Source organism: Leuciscus leuciscus, assembly GCF_965113295.1.
Source record: "Leuciscus leuciscus genome assembly, chromosome: 21".
In the NCBI taxonomy this organism is placed as follows: domain Eukaryota; kingdom Metazoa; phylum Chordata; class Actinopteri; order Cypriniformes; family Leuciscidae; genus Leuciscus; species Leuciscus leuciscus.
In genome coordinates, this window is record NC_138745.1 from 11,344,174 (window position 1) to 11,363,193 (window position 19,020).

At 40.2% G+C, this 19,020-nt stretch overlaps 1 long non-coding RNA gene across 1 annotated transcript in view; it reads right to left on the reverse strand.

Moving 5' to 3' along the window:
- Positions 1-9,813, reverse strand: part of LOC309484923 — a 31,518-nt gene extending 21,705 nt beyond the window's left edge. Inside the window, exon 1 of the long non-coding RNA XR_014201004.1 lies at positions 9,183-9,813. This is a non-coding gene — a long non-coding RNA (uncharacterized lncRNA). The remainder of the gene's footprint in view (positions 1-9,182) is intronic.
- Between the last annotated feature and the right edge of the window lie 9,207 nt (positions 9,814-19,020).

Sequence of the window (19,020 nt, forward strand, 5' to 3'; positions counted from 1 at the left end):
AAGTTAACTCTAGTCTGTGTGCAAGAATTCTTACAAATCAAATATCCTCTTGTTTTGATTTACATAGAGGTACAAGACAGGGTTGCTCGCTGTCACCACTTTTATTTGCTTTAGCGATTGGGCCTTTAGCCGAGGCCATTAGATTTACATAGAGGTACAAGACAGGGTTGCTCGCTGTCACCACTTTTATTTCCTTTAGCGATTGGGCCTTTAGCTGAGGCCATTAGAGCCATTATGGCATTAAAGGGCCCCTATTATGGCATTTGAAATGTTCATTTTTTGTTTTGGGAGTCCCCAACAACAGTTTTATATGCATGCAAGGACAAAAAACACTTTCATTTTCTTATAATATGCATTTATATTTACCTGATTTTCTCAACGACTCCCAAATGATTCGTTCAACGACTCATTTTTCCAAACCCCTCCTTTGCGTGAAGCTAAACTGCGGTGAGTGGTTAGATGACCCAGTCAGTTGTGATTGGTATACTGTGTGCAGAGATTGTCGGAAACGGAACGCCCATCACCATTAATGGATTATGTCTTGTCAAGTGTTGAAAATTGTATACAGTGTATGAACAGACATGGCATCAATTTTGCCTTATCAGTTCGAGCCAGAGTCCGAAGATGAAACGTCCAGAGATGCTGATGAATCAGAAAGCCAATCACAAACACGACTGGAGCAGGACGTTTCTCAATGGTAAGTGTCAATGTAGTTTATGGCACTTCAGGCCGATGGAACATGCAGAATCGGAGTAAGAATGTCTGATAAGTGACGTGCTGTTATCGGATTAATTTTGCTCTCTGTCGCCATTTATTCGTTCAGTGTAATGCGTAACAGACAAATTAATTGCCAGATTTATTTAGGTGCACGTGTGGGAACTGTATCAAAAACCCAAGCGAGGCTGAAAATCTTTGCTGTAAGGAAGTACGACAGGTAGTGTATTGTTTATGCAATACTTTTGACACTTAGTACATGTAATGTGATGCTATAGATTAAAAGCACAATCCTAACGTGGTGTAATATTTTATATATAGACTTGTTCTGTGGTGACACATCTTTTTTTCACCTTAGGTTGCAAAAAGAATGAACCAGCTTCCAGTCCCACCAACATGCTGATGTTGTGGCACCATCCAGGCTTTGAACCTAACTGTCTAAATCCGTATACTCTGCAGAACATCTACAACATCTATAGATGTGACTATGGCCCTATAAGGCGCAGAACCACAGAGGAGTAAGTGTAGTTTGATAACCCTACAAATAATCTAATTAATATCAAAAACAATTTTTGTATTGCATAACTTGAACACGTAAATGACGAAATTTGAATAACATTTGTTACTCCAAAAATGTTTATTTACAAAAAATAAAACAATTATGTACACATTTTATTTGGTCACATAGACAAAGTTTTGTCTTTAATTTTTAGGTAGTTCTGCCATGTGGCATACCGCAGCTTTGTCAGCTGGTGCTGTGGCTACTTAGGTCGGAGTGTCCGTGTTGTCATTCCATGCTGCGTTGTAACCCGGATACGCCAGGCGTTTCCAGATCCGTCTGGACAGTATACTGGCTTTCCACCCCCTCTTGACTGAATCTGGAAACACCACGGGCAATCGCTTCCTCCTTTGGCGGTCTGTCATACTCTGTGCAAAGTGGGGTTGGAATGGGGATTGATTTGACTTGAGTGGTCCATGACAACTTCATCAAAGACGAGTTTCACTAGCTCATCAACATAATCTGTAAGAAAAAAGGGACTTTTTCTATTACTTATTACATTATAATTTATTTGTTGGGTGTAATAAAAATGCTTTATTACTTAATATATGTTGGGTCCGTTTTTAATGTCCGTGCTATGCATTCCCCTTCTTTTTTTTTTTTTTCGGGAACACCATTTTGTACACCCCCTGTCCTGCCGATGTTGCGGCTTGTTCTCTGTTGGCGTTTTCGTTATGATGAAGCACAGCAAGGTACAGTTTGCAAGAACAAAATAGACAGTAAAGGTAAGCTCCTCTACAATATGTTTTTAAATTTTTTTGTTTATAGCCGTATTACCTGCACAACATTCCAATGAAAGGGAACACTACATTTTTAGGTGTAAAACGCAGAATTAGGTTGTGGAAAGCCTCCAGGCAAAATGTCTGGAAATAGTGACTGAGCTTCTCCACATCTTTGAGCACCCTCTTGTTGCACAGTATTTGTTCAATTTTGTGGACAGCCAGCGACCCTGCATTATTAGAAAAGAGTGTCAGTAATACCCCAAAATATTTCTCAATAAAATAACTTCAGTAATAAATATTTTTGGATATGTAATATAAAACACATTACTCAAAAAATGTAACAGAGACAAACTTATTTATAAGAATTACCTCGCTGAAAACATTTTTGGGGATCATTTGAAGCTGTGAGTGGATGTGCACACTTGGGAAAGATGGGATTGTCATGTGTGTGCACATTCTGGAGGTGGTTGACCAGTGAAGTCCACTTATCCACCTTCTCTGGTCCTGATGTCGAAGAAGTGGCACCAGTAAACATGATTTCTGATGCTACGCTGCCACTTCCTCAATAATCCACAGTCCTTGTTTTTTGCCAGTTTGTCTAATTTCTTAGACAAACCTGATGTACAGAAAGTAAACAATAAGTGAAATGAAACGCATATAAAGGTCACTTCAACAGTAAAATAACTATATGGTTAGAAAGTCAAACACTAACCTTTCTCGAAGTGCCACACATCATAGAACTGGGTTATGTTGCGCTCCCTGAGTTACTTCTGGATCTGTGGATGACGGTTGGTGACAATGTAATCCACTTCTAAATCGTTTGACTCCAGCAGGTCCAGACATCTCTTTAGGCCTTCCTTCTCCATGTGGTAGCTACCACCAACCTCATTGCTCTAGGTAAGCATCATAACATAAATTTTTAATACAAATAATGGTTTAATTTTAATTTGTCCAGTCCATCGTGTACTGTATTTTAATAAGGTTACATACCTGAACAAACTGGAGGTCAACAATAGTATAACTGTGCATGAGCATAAGCGTATAGCTGCCATATTTGGCAGAATGTCCTACATAAAACAAATGAATAGAAACATAATTATGGTTAAACATTTAATGATATATTGTTCACACATAAACAATCGGTTAAAGGAGCCGTATGTAAGATTGTGGCCAAAACTGGTACTGCAATCACTTTCAAATTACTGTAGAACGGTGTATCCCCTCCCCCTCCTCCTCCCCCTCCCCCTCCTCCTCCCCCTCCCCCCTCCTCCTCCCCCTCCCCCCTCCTCCTCCCCCTCCCCCCTGACTCGAGGTTGCCAGATAGGCTGCAGGATCCAGCAGGAACGTAGGATGCTACATACTGTAGCTGTGGTAACTAGAGCAGAACTGGCAACCCCGATGCCGAAACACTACTGACTTCGTGATTGGTAGATAGGTGGAGGGTGGCGCTTCAGGCCAAAACACAAGATGACAACATCAACATCAGTTGAGGGCTGCAACTTCACTTTTTAAATGACAATATCCTGGCCGGACTACTGTTGTCAGTGATATAAGTATTTGAAATGAACATGATTTCTTAATGTCTAGTGACATTTCAGGGCCATTTTATGATTAATTGAAATACATTTCTTACATACAGCTCCTTTAACAAAATAATTAACCACTAATTTATGACAAACTTATGGCTTACCACTTCCAGGGGAATCTGTACGCATATCTACAATCTTTCCTCCCTGTTGTAACTTCTGTATAATATTTCGCTGTTCACTTCTCCACTTGTGCACAATTGCTGGTTCCAAAAATGTCCTGCAATGTCTCCTGAATGTGTAGTACTGGTATATTTTTAATTCCATGGCCTTGAAAATCTATGATTTAAAAAAAAAATCATAACATACATTTATAAATAATATTAACAATTTTAATTTTACCAAAAAAATATACATTTATATTACATTGTTGTATTATTGATTACATGCCTACCTTTTGTAGTTGGATGAATGATCTCCCAGTAAAATATGTTGCAGCTGATAACAGGAGGTTGCCCATTGGTGTACTTCCAACTATGGGCTGGCTCTGCCATTTCCTGTTATACATACACTTGGGGCAAAGCTTTCTGAACGCAACATAAGTTTCCATCAGCTCCATATCAGATTTGGAATTGCAAATTGGACACGTGGAGAACAACTCACACAAACAGGTTTCAAAGACGATGTATTTTGTGTCTGCATATATGGACCTTTGGCCAAACCTAATACAAAAATAATTATTTGTTTGTAAGGTTTTCAGATAACACCTCTTAGTGACATATTGAACTTATAGATGTGGATTACTTACGACATTTCAGATTCCTGTGAAACTATTGTGTCAGCGGGGTTAAAAGTTGAGTCGTGAGGTTCTGTCGGAATTTGTATATCTGACTCTTCCCCCTCCTCTTCCAACACCAGATGAGGTATTTTGGGTGGTCTGAAACCAGACTTTACAGGTGTTGATGAGAACGGTATATCAAAGGAGGTTGATGTGGTTGTTGTGCCAACAGTCACACAAGCAACCGTTGGCTGTGAGCCTTAAAAAAGGAAACAAGTTTCTGGTAGTACAAAAATGAGCGCTATTAAAACCAAAAATGAAAATAACTACAACATTTATGAAATGTATACCTTTACTCCGAACATGTGTCTCTTTCAGTGTAGTAGAGGACAGTCGGGTGCCGACAGATTTTTGGGGAAATTAATCTATTTGTGTCATCACAGAAACAGTTTGTGGACAGTCAGTCTGACAAGCCAAAACAAAATGTATACCTATATTTTGACTGGTCTGATGTGATTGTACTCTGAAATTTATACACTTTGGTAAAAAATTCAAAAACAACATATAAGTTGAAAAAAACATTGTAGGCCTTTGGTGTGCTGGTGCACAGATCGTATCCAACGTCAGTGTCACAGTTGAATGTTACTAGCCATGTTTACAGAGAAATTACTTATACCGGTTAACACAGAGTACAATATACAGTGCTTGGATCACTTACATTGTGTTATAATAATGATGATGCCCCGCTTTGTTGTAAAAAAATTCAAACTCAGAGAGGGAATAAGTTGATTTAGCCTATGTTTATGTTAGCGACCATAGTCACTAGTTCACAGCTCGGTGGTAAACACCCAAACACTGCAGTAGTACACCATGGTATTGCTCTATTCTTTATCACAACTCCAAGTAATAACAACGACAAACATTTGACATTTTTCTAAACAATTGAGAGCGAACACATTGCTGTTAGCTGGTTATAGCCGGAGACCTAGAAGCTGCGCGAAGCGTACACAACACACACAACAAAATACGTATTGAGCATGCTACAGAAAACATAACAGCAACAATTATTAATAATACTTACAGGTAGTGATTCGGAGGAGGATGAAGCTGATCCAAATAAACTGGGTACTGACCCATCCTTCAGTAACAACCGGCTTGCGAATCCACTGTTGAAAGCATTTATGTTGGAGAAGAAATCGTCAGTAAAAATGACGGGAACACAGCACATAGTTTGGGCTATACTGCCGTGGTATTGTACCCTGGTAACTCAGAGTTCTCGCGAGAGCACAAGTTGAATTTGCTCAGCGAGTTAATCTTTTAAGTTTTAAGTTAATCATTAATCTTTTAGATTTAGGTCTGGATTTCCAGGCTAGTGGTATTGTTGTAAATAAGAACTTTAACCACTGATTCTTCACATGCTCGACTGGCTTTAGATTCGGATTGTAGAACACGGCGTCTTCTCGACATGATGTTAATCAGCTGAAGTATTTGAATGTGTCCAATTTTTCACTGGTGTCTGCGCGCGCAATTAGTGGGCGGGCAGTATGCTAATGTTTCGTCTTGACGTTACAATGAAACGGCTTATGACTCGTTTGAAAAACAATTCATTTAATTGACTCAGAGTCGAATCTTACATTTGAGAGACAATATCTTTTTATACGGTGAACTTTCATATGTAAAACTTTGCAGGATGTTTTCATTCACTTTAGATGTTGCACACTACATGAAAGGTAATTTTCAATCATCTATAATAGGGGCCCTTTAAAGGCGATAAAACCATACTGATAATAAATTAGCATTATATGCAGATGATGTTATTTTATGTATTTATGAGCCCAATAACAGCATTCCAAATATCCTTAATTTGATTAATTCCTATGTTACATTTGCTGGATATAGAATTAATTGGGACAAGAGTGTGTTTATGCCACTCCATCAAAGATTCTTCATCACTTGCCGTTTAAGATTGCTTCTGTCACGGGTGTTTGCAGGAAGGCAGACGAAGACGAAGAATTAAGTTACAAAACACAAAGTTTAATAATAATATTCTACTATGCAGTCGAACAGGCAGAATCAAAACACACTAAACGTAATGGAGACCAACCAGGAGTGCAAGGAAGGGTGCAGCTTAAAATACACTAATAATATGTACCGGGATTTATCCGGGGATCGTTTGATTTTGGTTCATTCACACTGCCAGTGATTTTCCAGAATCTGTGCGTGCGTTCACACACATCCCGTAAAGATCCCGTATAGACATGACATCGATGTGACGTGTGATGTCTCTGCAGGGTCTTAAGGTTGCTTATGATCTGCAATTTCTCCACCACGCTCGTTTCTTTTTTTTCCTGATTCACTCATAAATTAGCGCATCACGTATCATTTCACTAAACTGGCGGACGATCTCAGCTTCAGGATCATCACTACGGCACAGCCCTTTACGGCATTGATCCTGTCTTTTGTTCACACAGGGCAAATTCCGAGACGGGTCCCGGCAAAGTTACTTGGTCCCCATTCCGGAATCGATGCCGGACTCAATACCAGGACGTGTTTGCATTCACAAATAATGTACTCTGGCAATTTATGGTAATTTACTGGGATCAACGCGTTGTGTGAAAGGAGCTATAGCAGAACAACTATTTTTCTATATCCAGGTATTTCCATACTGCAAAGTTTAACTTCTTTTTCAACGGGGGATACAAATTAGAGATAGTGCCACCCCCAGAAAATTTTAATAAGGGTGGCCAGAGGAGGCCACAGCAAATCTTGGGGTGGCAGACCAAAAAAAAAAGAAAAAGAAATTCAGTGTAATGTGTGTTATACTTATTTACTTTTATTTATAATTAATGTAACAATATGATTTTAATGAGCAATGAATTACTCTCTAAATAGTGTAGTTATTTTCCTTAAAAATAATTATACATCAGCAAATAATGTGCAAACCAAATAAAAGGACAATATTAGGTTTAAAAACACTATACAGGCCAATCATTTTCCACATACCTTTGTTGTACACAAATATAGCATAGGGCATGTCTAAAATTAATAAAGAAAAACAACAAAATGCATTAATATATAGACAATGTACATTTTAACACCTCTAGCCTACTCACAACCAATCCATATTCCAGTTTTATTAGGCCACAGTATTATCAAAACAGCTTTATTCTCCTATTGCTTCTATTAGCAAACACATCCACAACATCATCAGAATCGATGGCCCTTACACTTCTTGACTCTACACTTAACACCCCTGAATTGCTCAATTATTCATCACTCATTGTATTTCTCAAGACAGTCTTGATCATCACATAAAAACCTCGCTCACATGCTGCAGTGCTCACATGCAAGAGCAATTTTGCAAAGTTTAAACATCTCATGGAAAACCTCCCTATACGGCTCAAGGAAGACAGTGAGATCTACTAAATTGGATGACATTTTCACACCGTTGGTTTGCTTACTTTCAAGACCTCGTTTAAGTTGAGGTTCTCGTTCTAGATCTTCAGTGCTACAGTTGTATGTGAGGCAAATGGACACCAAATGTTGGACTTCCAGGATTCAAGGCCTGTATCCCTTCCATTATGACACAATTCTCTTTAGAAAACCTTATCTTATACATAAACAATTGGAATGAAGGAGCCTGTCCTAAATGATTCCTTATCTGTGCTGACCTATCTCTGAGCTATTGGTGTGGAAATGTAATAGCCTTCAGTCCTATAGCTTGTGTGACCTGACATCCTGAAGATACAACATTGACACCGCATTTCTCTGCAAGGGTCACTGTGTTGTCCCAAATTTCATTGAAGACAGAGCCCTCTCGACATCCATTCAATGTGTCAAGCAAATCAACAAGGGTAACAGCTATGCCCAAATTCAGTTGTGAGGACTGTAAAATGTCAGACAGATGCTTGATATCGCCAACATTTTTCGTGAGTGTAATGAGGCAAATAAACTTGAGATCTATTTGCGCTAATAGAGCTCTTGCTTCGACAGCTCTGTCAGCATTTTTGTCTTCAGAGATTTGTTTAAGTAGATGTATGACGGCCGGCAGTCTATCCTTTACTGTTTCGCATGCATTATGCCTACATGCCTACCGTGTCTCTATCAACCTTTGTAATTCTCTTGGCACCCCCTAATACATGTCTCTCTGCACCTCTGTCCACCTTTGGTGTACAAAGGACCCTGGCATAAAAACATAGAGCTTCTGTAACGGATAAAAGAAACAGCTGGCTTCAGGAAGACATTTCACACTGTCAACCAATACCAAATTTAAGTGTGCATTACAGTGTATATGGAAACATGGAATTAGTTTCCATTGTTATGCTGATGACACTCAAATATATATTTCATCACGGCCGGATGAAAACGCAAAATTTTCCAAATTGACAGAGTGTGTTAAAGATATAAAAGATTGGATGACCCGTAATTTTCTTTTATTAAATCCAGACAAGACAGAGGTAATACTTATCGGTTCAAAAAACCGCCCACAAAACCTCGCACAATACAACTTTAACATCATAGGATGTCCTGTTACTTTATCCTCTACAGTAAAAGACCTGGGTGTTATACTCGATTGCAACCTGTCTTTTGAAAATCATATTTCATATGTTACAAAAACAGCATTTTTCCACCTTAGAAACATTGCTAAGCTACGTAATATGCTATCAGTTTCTGATGCAGAAAAGTTAGTTCATGCATTCATGACCTCGAGACTGGATTACTGTAATGCTTTATTAGCTGGTTGTCCTGCATCCTCAATAAACAAGCTACAGTTAGTCCAAAATGCCGCCGCTAGAGTTCTTACTAGATCAAGAAAATATGATCATATAACACCGATTTTATCATCACTGCATTGGTTACCTATAAAGTTCCGTATTAATTACAAGGTATTGCTACTGACCTATAAAGCCCTAAACGGCTTAGCTCCAGTCTATTTAACGGATCTTTTATCACCCTATAATCCATCGCGCTCTTTAAGATCACTAAATTCAAGGCTTTTGGTCATACCTAGGATATCCAGAACCACCAAAGGAGGGAGAGCATTCTCACATTTGGCTCCAAAACTCTGGAATAGTCTTCCTGATACTGTTCGTTGCTCAGACTCGCTCTCCCAGTTTAAAACTAGATTAAAGTCGCATCTCTTCAGCCAGGCATTCATATAATCCTACAGTTCAAACTACAATCCAGCCTCTAGCTCATAAATGCCAGAGGAGAACTGGCCCCCGACTGAGCCTGGGTTCTCCCAAGGTTTTTTTTTCTCCATTAGGTCACCTGATGGAGTTTTAGGACACCATTAGGTCACTTGATGAAGTTTTTCGGTTCCTTGCCACTGTTGCCTTTGGCTTGCTCAGTTGGGGATATTTTGGGGATATTTAATTTAATTTTATCAATCAATAAATTCCTCTTGAAACAAACTTTGTTGTATTATTTTAATTTAATACTGTGAAGCTGCTTTGATACAATCTGTATTGTGAAAAGCGCTATACAAATAAACTTGACTTGACTTGACTTGACTTATATATAAGGCTAATGGGGCCTCTGATTTAATATGTGCTGGCACACCTGTTTTTTACCACTCGTGACAGATGCCCCATCATATGCTTGCCCTACTAAATGATTTCTGTAGTCAAGGCCATACTTCTGCATTGTCTGTATGATTTTCTGAGAAAGTGCTGCAGCATCCAGGCATTCAGCAGCTACAAATGTAAGAAAACTTTTTTTAATATAGAGCCATTATGATAGCATCTTATTACAAAGGACATCTGTTCCTTCTTACTGATGTCTTTGGTCTCATCAACCATAATGCTGAAGGCCTCACTTTGAGTAACTTTGCTAATTATTGAGGTTTGCACAATTTCAGCCAAGCAATCAATCATTTCATTTTGTGTGCTGTGGCAAAGTCATGTTGCATTTATTTGACTAGTTATTTTCTTCTTGACTATGTTATCATGCTTGGCAAGTAACTCAATAATATAGAAAACATGTCTTTTGTTCTAACCCTCACTTTCATTATTTGCTCTGTGAGCTATGTTTTGCATTGCTGTGAGAAGCAGGGTTTCTGCAATTGTTTTAATATACTCTTTATTTTCCTTTACTAGTTTTTCATATTCTGCAGTTAAATAGGCAGAGAGAGAACATTAGCTTTCTGACAATTTTGTATAGTCTTTCCAGGCTTTCATAGTCTTTAGTATTGGTACGTGATTCTGATTTGCATGTTAACAAATCCTCTATCTCTAAAGGTTGCTTTCTTCCAGTGCCTGAATCCTTCAGATGTAAACGCTGAATCACGTGAGGAAGGGAGACTGAAATGCCAGCAGGCATAGCAGAAGGCAGCATCTTTACTAGTAGTCAGCCATTTATGAGTACTGTACCACTCTTTCATGAACCTCCATCTTCGATCCCCAATGAGGGTCTGAGGGAAAACCTTCAGAAGTGTCTGTTTGGGTCTCTCTACTCTTGACTGGGATTTATGTCAGGATCATTATCTTCAAATACGATTGACAATTAGCATACAGTTAGGATTGGCGGTATGGTTCTGTTCTGGGCAAGAACTCCCTGCGCATCCATGCAGCCTAGTATGGATAAGAGCAGGGAGAGCAGCAATAACCCCCCAAAACAAAACCATATGCCAATATCCCCCAACACAAACTGACAGCGAATTGTCTGGATGGCTTTTTTTGTAACTTTTTTTTTTTACGCACTACCTTCAACACGACTGATGCTAATAGAATGGTTAATACATCCTGATGTTAGTGGCATATGTTGAATGCTATAGATCCAATCTCATGGGGGAAGCATCACCCCAAGCTGGATCAAGCGAGGACACTTTGCAACAAGCGTGCTGCTGTAGGCAATTTAACAGTGTATGAGATCTATTGGGGGAAGCTTACACCCCTAGCGGCAGCAATCTGATGCAACAAGCATGTTGTATAATTGCGGAACTATTGCTAAAACTAGTGGAGTTTGGCAGGGGATGCATACACCCTATAGCAATTGCTCTGACTAGTGGCAACAAATCTGATACAACAGGCATGTAATATAACCATGGTCCATGGACTTGTATTAAAACTAGTGTAGTTTGGCAGGGGAAGTATACACCCTGTAGCTCTGAGTCATATGCAGTGCGCAGCTAAGCAATGAAGTACAGTGTGCTTCCTCATTCATGAAAATGATTTCTGCTCCCGTCGTACTGAATTCCATTGGTTGTGGAGGTGAAGATGAAGACTCCCATGATTCCAAACTCATTCACGGGATCATCAAGCTACGATGTTGATAGTGTTGAATGACAGCCCTCTGCTGTGAACATACCTAATGTGTATTTTGCACAATATGTACCAAAAATCTAGATAAGCTTTAACCACAAGCATGTGCTAACTTTAACACAGCATGTTGCAATAATCGGATAGAATAAAGAATAAACATTTTTCCAATGCAACCATATAGGCCTAAAACAATGCTTTGATCACCACAGCATGTCGTTTGCGCAATAATTCTAGAAGTCTACGTAAAAAGCATATATTCTATAACATTTGCATTAGCAACCAGTTCAGGTCTGATAGCAATGTTGCTGAAACGACAAGCATTTTGCTGATACCTGAATAAGCTTAGCACAGCATGTGACAGTGACACCATATATAAGCCTAAAACACAGCCATGTTCCAAATAACAACTGGGCTAAATAACCTTAAAACATGTTTCCAATATCAACTAACAGCTTTTAGAGCAGTGGATCTCAAACATTTTCAAACAAGAGCATTTTAATTAAAACGACTAGATAAGCCCAAGCAACACGGATAGTGTAATAGATGTGTGTGATTGACAGGTTGAGGTTGCCACCTTGTGGGTCATTATTGCAAAGGTAGTTGCTGTGTTAAGTTTTGTTTTGGCCAACGATTATTAGTGTTTTACCCAGCCAAGCGGCACCTGTAGTTTTAGTCTGTTCCGAGAAGTAACACAGTAAAGACGTGTTTTTGGTAGCCATTCCCGGCCTGTTTATTGTCTGCACGATACACCACATATGGTGACGAGTATGGGATATTAAATGAATATCACTGCGTAAATGGACTGTAAGAGTCACCGTACACTGGTCGTAGTTTTTTTTTTCTTTTTTCGGAGGAACCAGGCACGTGTTGGATTAGCAGTTATCATCGGAAATATCTGCCATGGCTGTGCCAATCGGTCGTGTGGACGAATACAATGACGCGAAGGAGGATTTTGAGTCATATCTGGAACGTCTGGAGCAGTGGATGTTGGCAAATGAAATCAAGGATGAAAAGAAGGTGTGCATGTTTCTCTCGGTGATTGGGGCTGATGCTTATAAGTTGCTGAAGAATCTGGTGTCGAGTACCGAGTACTATGCAGTATCCTGATCTGGTGAGAGCACTGAGCACGCATTACAAGCCGACACCGATTGTAATCACGGAACGGTTTCGTTTCCAGAAGCGTAACCAGAAAGAGAGTGAAACTGTCTCTGATTATGTGGTGGCTTTGAGGCAGCTATCAGCTACCTGTGTTTTTGGACAGTACCTGGATGATGCGCTGAAAGATCGTTTTGTGAGTGGACTACGCTCGGATGCTGTGCAGCGCAGGTTGCTGTCTGAAAAGGATCTGACCTTCCCGAAGGCTTGTGAGATTGCAGTATGGAACTGGCGTCAAAGAAATCAATGGAGTTTTCTGGACACAGCGAGCCTCATCAGGTAAATGCCCTGTCAAGTGCAAGCTTTTCTGAGAAGGGGAGGAAAGGACAGTTTAGATGACAAAATGATAATAAAGCACAAAGCAAAGGCCAAAAAGGAGTAAAAAACTACTTTGGGACACAACAGACATGCTATGTGGGGGAAGACACTCAGCACGTGACTGCAGATTTAAAAATAAAAGTGTCATACTTGCTCCAAAATTGGACACATAGCTTGTGCATATAGAAAGGGAAAAGCCACTTCTCAAACTCAGTATGTGGAAGCTGAAGGAAATACATCCAGAGGGGATGAAGAGACTGAACTTTTTGGAGTGTATGCAGTATACTCCACCTCAAGCTGTGAAAAGGGGTACACAGTGGATGTCGCACTGGGTGATAAGAGCACGACAATGCTACTGGATACAGGGTCAGCTGTGTCAGTGGTATTTGAGGATTACTACCAGAACATTTCCGTTTAAAACCAGCCCCCAAGTTAAAGCTGAAATCATATTCAGGCCAAAGTATCACTGTTTGAGGATACATCATGATACCAGTGCAGTATGAAACAAAGCAAGTCACCCTACCTCTTGTCATTTTAAAGGGAAGTAGACCAGCTCTGATTGGTAGAAACTGGCTAAAGGAACTACACCTGAACTGGAAACAGATTTTCATAGTACACAGGGTGCTTACACAGGCAGAGTAGACCCCAGGAGTCAACGAGGTGTTACAGCGCCACCAGACAGTGTTTTCTAAGAACCAAGGCTGCATAGAGGGTTTTAAAGCCAAAATCAGCATAAAACCAGGCACCACACCAATCCTCTGCAAAGCTCGCCCAGTTCCTTACGCATTAAAGGAAGCAGTAGAAAAGGAGCTAGACAGGTTGGAGAAAATGAAAGTGATTTCAAAGACTGAGAAGAGTGAGTGGGCCTCTCCGATAGTCACCGTGCCAAAGGCAGATAAAACAATTAGGATTTGTGGAGACTACAAGGTCAGTATTAATCGGTGTATGGAAGAGAAGACATACCCACTACCTAACACCGAAGATCTGTTTGCTACCTTAGCAGGAGGAACATCATTCAGTAAGCTTGACCTTTTTCATGTCTACCAGCAGCTGATGTTAGATGAAGAGTCAGAGAAGTATATGACGGTCAACACTCATAAGGGCCTGTTCAAATTTCATCGTCTCAGCTATGGTGTTTCCAGCGCACCTGCAATTTTTCAGTCTGTTATGGACCAGATTCTACAAGGGCTGGACCATGTGACATGTTTTTTGGATGATATTCTCATCACTGCTTCATCTGAGGAGAAGCATTTAAAAAGACTGGATGAAGTGCTCACACGTCTGGAAAAACATGGTGTCCGAGTGAAACTGTCTAAATGTCAGTTTTTTCAGAGCAGTGTGGAGTATCTGGGACATTGCATTGACCAGGATGGCCTGCACCCCACTGATGAAAAGGTTGCAGCCATAAACAAAGCACCTGAGCCAACAAATGTCACAGAGCTGAAGTCCTTCTTAGGTCTTCTTAACTACTACAACCGTTTCCTGCAAAACTCCTCCACCATCCTCCACCCTCTAAACAACCTGCTCAGAAAAGAGGCTAAGTGGGTTTGGACTTCTGAGTGTGCTAAGACATTTGAAGACGCAAAGCAACTATTACAGCAAAATAGGGTGTTGGTGCATTACAACACACGGTTGCCACTCCGGATTGCATGTGATGCGTCACCTTATGGAGTAGGGGCGGTAATTTCTCATGTCATGGAAAACGGAGAGGAACGGCCTGTGGCTTTTGCATCAAGGACATTAACTGAGGCTGAAGAAAATATGCCCAAATCGAAAAGGAGGCACTTGCCATCATCTTTGGAGTAAAGAAATTCCATAAATATCTATATGGGAGGAAATTCACACTCATCACAGATCACAAACTGCTGTTAACTATCCTGGGACCAAAGTCAGCGGTTCCAACTTTAGCAGCATTAAGGATGCAACGCTGGGCTCTCGTTCTCATGGCATACAGCTATGATATTGAGTACAGGAGATCAGCTGATCATGCAAACGCTGATGCTTTGTCTCGCCTACCCAGAGCCTCAGTCGACAACACAGGAGAAGAGGGAGGTATTTTTTACTTCTCACACGTTGAGGAACTACCAGTGGGTGCAAAAGACATTGATAGAGCTACTTTAAAATATCCTATACTGAACAAAGTGTGGAGCTACACAATGAATGGATGGACCAGTCATGTTAAGGAGGAAGCACTGCGGCCTTATTTCATATGCAGACAGGAGTTGTCAGCGGAACAAGGCTGTGTTCGTTGGGGCCAGCGAGTCATCATACCCCCAGGTTATCGACAGCGCTTACTGGAAGACCTTCATCATGTGCACCCAGGTATCTGCCGCATGAAAGCTCTCGCTCGCAGCTACATGTGGTGGCCTGGCTGTGATGGGGAAATTGAAGAGCTGGTGAAAGGTTGCTCTATCTGCCAAGCTGTTCAGAAAATGCCAGCAGTCGCACCGCTGCACCACTGGAGATTGCCAGAAAGAGTGTGGCAGAGAATTCACATTGATTTTGCTGAGAAGGATAAGCAGTATTTTCTGGTGGTCATTGATAGCCATTCAAAGTGGTTAGAAGTTTTTCCCATGTCTTCCATTACCTCTCACAACGAAGGATGTGTTGGAGGCGGAGGGAAAGGCTCCTTTGCCACTCAGTCATAGACTTGCAAATTTCCTGCTCATGTACCGCAGTACACCCCACACCGTGACTGGACGGACACCGGCTGAGTTATTTCTGAAAAGCCAGATCCGAACCCGTTTCAGTTTGCTTAAGCCCAAGCTTGCCAGACGGATTGAAGATAAACAACCCTCACAGAAACGTCATCATGACTGTGGTGGCTCATCTCTTCGTTTCTTTCAGGAAGGAGAAGCTGTCCGCGTCCGAAATTTCAGGGGAGGAGTGGAGAAATGGATTCAGGCAAAAGTACTTAAAAGACTGGGAACTGTCACATACCTGATACAAGAGGGTCAGAGGCAGCGCACAGTGCATGTCGACCACATGTTGCCATGGCGAGGAAAGGTTGAGACACTTCCACCAAGCTTGCCCTCACCAGTGGCTGAGAATGAGCCACCAGTAACCATGGACTGTGCTTTTCCAGCTGTTTTGCCCAGTGCACCAGTGAAGCTAATACCACCTACTGTTCTCACTAAACCAACTGAACAGGTTGTCGAGGTGTCATCATCACACACAGCAAACAAAAACTCACCTGAGAAACGGCGGTACCCAGAGAGGGTCTGCGCACCTCAAAGACTGACTCTATAACTTGCAGTATGTTGTATGTAAATGTAAATCTGCACAGTGAATGTAAGCTGCCAAGAGACATTTTTTTGTTGATAATAGGAAGTTAATATTTTGCCAAGATTGAGACAATTTTCAGGGGCAGTAGATTTATTTTTGTTGTGAGATTTAAATGCAAAGTTAGTTGTTGCTAATTAATGCTAAACTTAAAATGGTTATTGTTCCAAAAAAAAAAAAAAAAAGCTAAAAGGGGAGGAATGTAATAGATTTGTGTGATTGACAGGTTGAGGTTGCCACCTTGTGGGTCATTATTGCAAAGGTAGTTGCTGTGTTAAGTTTTGTTTTGGCCAACGATTATTGCCGTTTTAACCAGCCAAGCGGCACCTGTAGTTTTAGTCTGTTCCGAGAAGTAACACAGTAAAGACGTGTTTTCGGTAGCCATTCCCGACCTGGGCTGCGTTTCCCAAAAGCATCGTAAGCCTAAGTTGATCGTAAAAACGATCGTACGACTGATCTTAATATTACGGTCTGTTTCCCAAAAGCATCGTAGCTTAAGTAGCACTTGAAAATCGTACATCCCCAAGTGCATCGTAAGAAGACAGATTTATGAGGACACCTGCAGGACAACCGGCAGATTACACTTTTATCTAGATTTAACAGATTACACTGCAAAGTGAGTACAAATATAAGGTTTTGATTGTACTTTTTTATTGTACACTTTATTGTACTTTTTTTTTTAATGAATGTATAAATTAAATAATAAAAAAGGGAAGAAAAAATACACATCTAAATTAAATTAATGAACAAAATAAAATCATAAAAGAACGAAGCAATGTGGGAAATATACTTCAAAGACTGGGCAAAATATGGATGAATAATAAATAAAAAAATCGGTCAATGACTTGCTGACGTGCACGAAAACCAGCCATGTATTGGGCATTTCTTGCGGACCTCCTTCCTTGATCTTTGAACACCCCGGGTTGCAGTTAGTTTGCAATGTCCACCCAGATGTTTTGTTTTTCCTTATTTGTATGGTGTCCTTTAAATCTGTTAAAAATAACATCTTTGTTTCGCCTCTAAAATTAGGCCTACATTAATTTAATCTTTTTTGAAAGGTATCTTTTCTTGTTTGTCTTTTTGTTCATACATTTTGTCAGTAGGCTATCTCTGCCTGAATGTAGACTTTAGACTTGTCTTGATTGCTAATCCACAGATGACGATTATTAGGTTAAACCTAATAATTAAGGCTAAACGTTCAGAATACGATTCCATATAAGGTTGTATTTCAGCACTTCGCGAATGGACAGCGACTCTTAAGTAGCACGTAAAACGCGTTCTCGCGCGTTCATGTTAAGTGCACTTTTGGGAAACGCTCGTGGAATTGCTGCGAGCGTTCGTAACCTTGCACGTAGAGAGCGCTCTTAAGAGCTAAGATACATCGTTATCGGGAAACCCGGCCCAGATTATTGTCTCCTGCACGATACACCACAGACAGCATTAGCAACAAGCATGTTGTCAACACCCTGATAGCTTTTAGCAATGAGCATTAAAAAAAGAACTTAGTTTAGCTTCGTGAAGACTTTCAGAGATGAATGGAGAGTGAATCATATCGAGACCTGTGCCAATAATGCAGCGATGCGAGCAGCAATGCAGACTGAAGTCACTTCCAAATCAGGCAGCTTATGATCAATGTGGCGAATCTTGTGCTGAAGTTCACGACCTTGAATGAATCTGGAAAGGTGAAAGGAATCAGGTGAAATCCTTGTGGGGAACGAATTCCTCTCTCTGAATTCCCAATTGCATGATTCCTTGTGAGATGATATGGTTTGCCTGTCGAATTTCGCCATTTAATTAGCTCCTGAGAAACACGATAGCTGCTGATAATACTAGAGCTTATATTATACAGTGATAGGCATTGTATTCCTATAGGTAGACATGGATCAGCTGAGAGTCAGCTGATGCAAGCTTTACTAACCTGGGCTGCGTTTCCCAAAAGCATCATAAGCCTAAGTTGATCGTAAAAACGATCGTACGACTGATCTTAATATTACGGTCTGTTTCCCAAAAGCATCGTAGCTTAAGTAGCACTTGAAAATCTTCGTAGATCTACGAGTGCTCTGGAGTAATCGTACATCACCAAGTTCATCGTAAGAAGACAGATTTATGAGGACACCTGCAGGACAACCGGCAGATTACACCTTTAACTTTATTCAAATGCAATGTGATTATAATATAAGGTTTGATTGTACTTTATTGTTCTTTTTTTGTTGTTGGTTAAATTAATGTATAAATTAAATAATTAAAAAGGTCAGAAAACAAAACAAAAATAGAAATAATTTAATCTAATAATTTTAGAAAACGAACGTTAAGGGTTGTTTTAAGGACATGTTTGTGCATGGCCATAGACTCCCATTCTAAAGCGGTCATGGGCAATTCTAAAATAGTCAAAAAGTCGAGACAGGAACCATTGTCAAAATTTCTTTGTCCTCCACTCTTGTTCATCCAAAACAAACTTCAAAATAGACTCAAAGTGTTAAATACCGGAATTGTGACTACAGTACGAGTGCTATGGAGTAATCGTAAATCCCCAAGTGCATCGTCAGAAGACAGATTTATGAGGACACCTGCAGGAGAAACGGCAGATTACACTTTTATCTAGATTTAACAGATTACACTGCGAGTACAAATATAAGGTTTTGATTGTACTTTTTTATTGTACACTTCATTGTACTTGTTTTTTGTCTAAATGGATGTATAAATT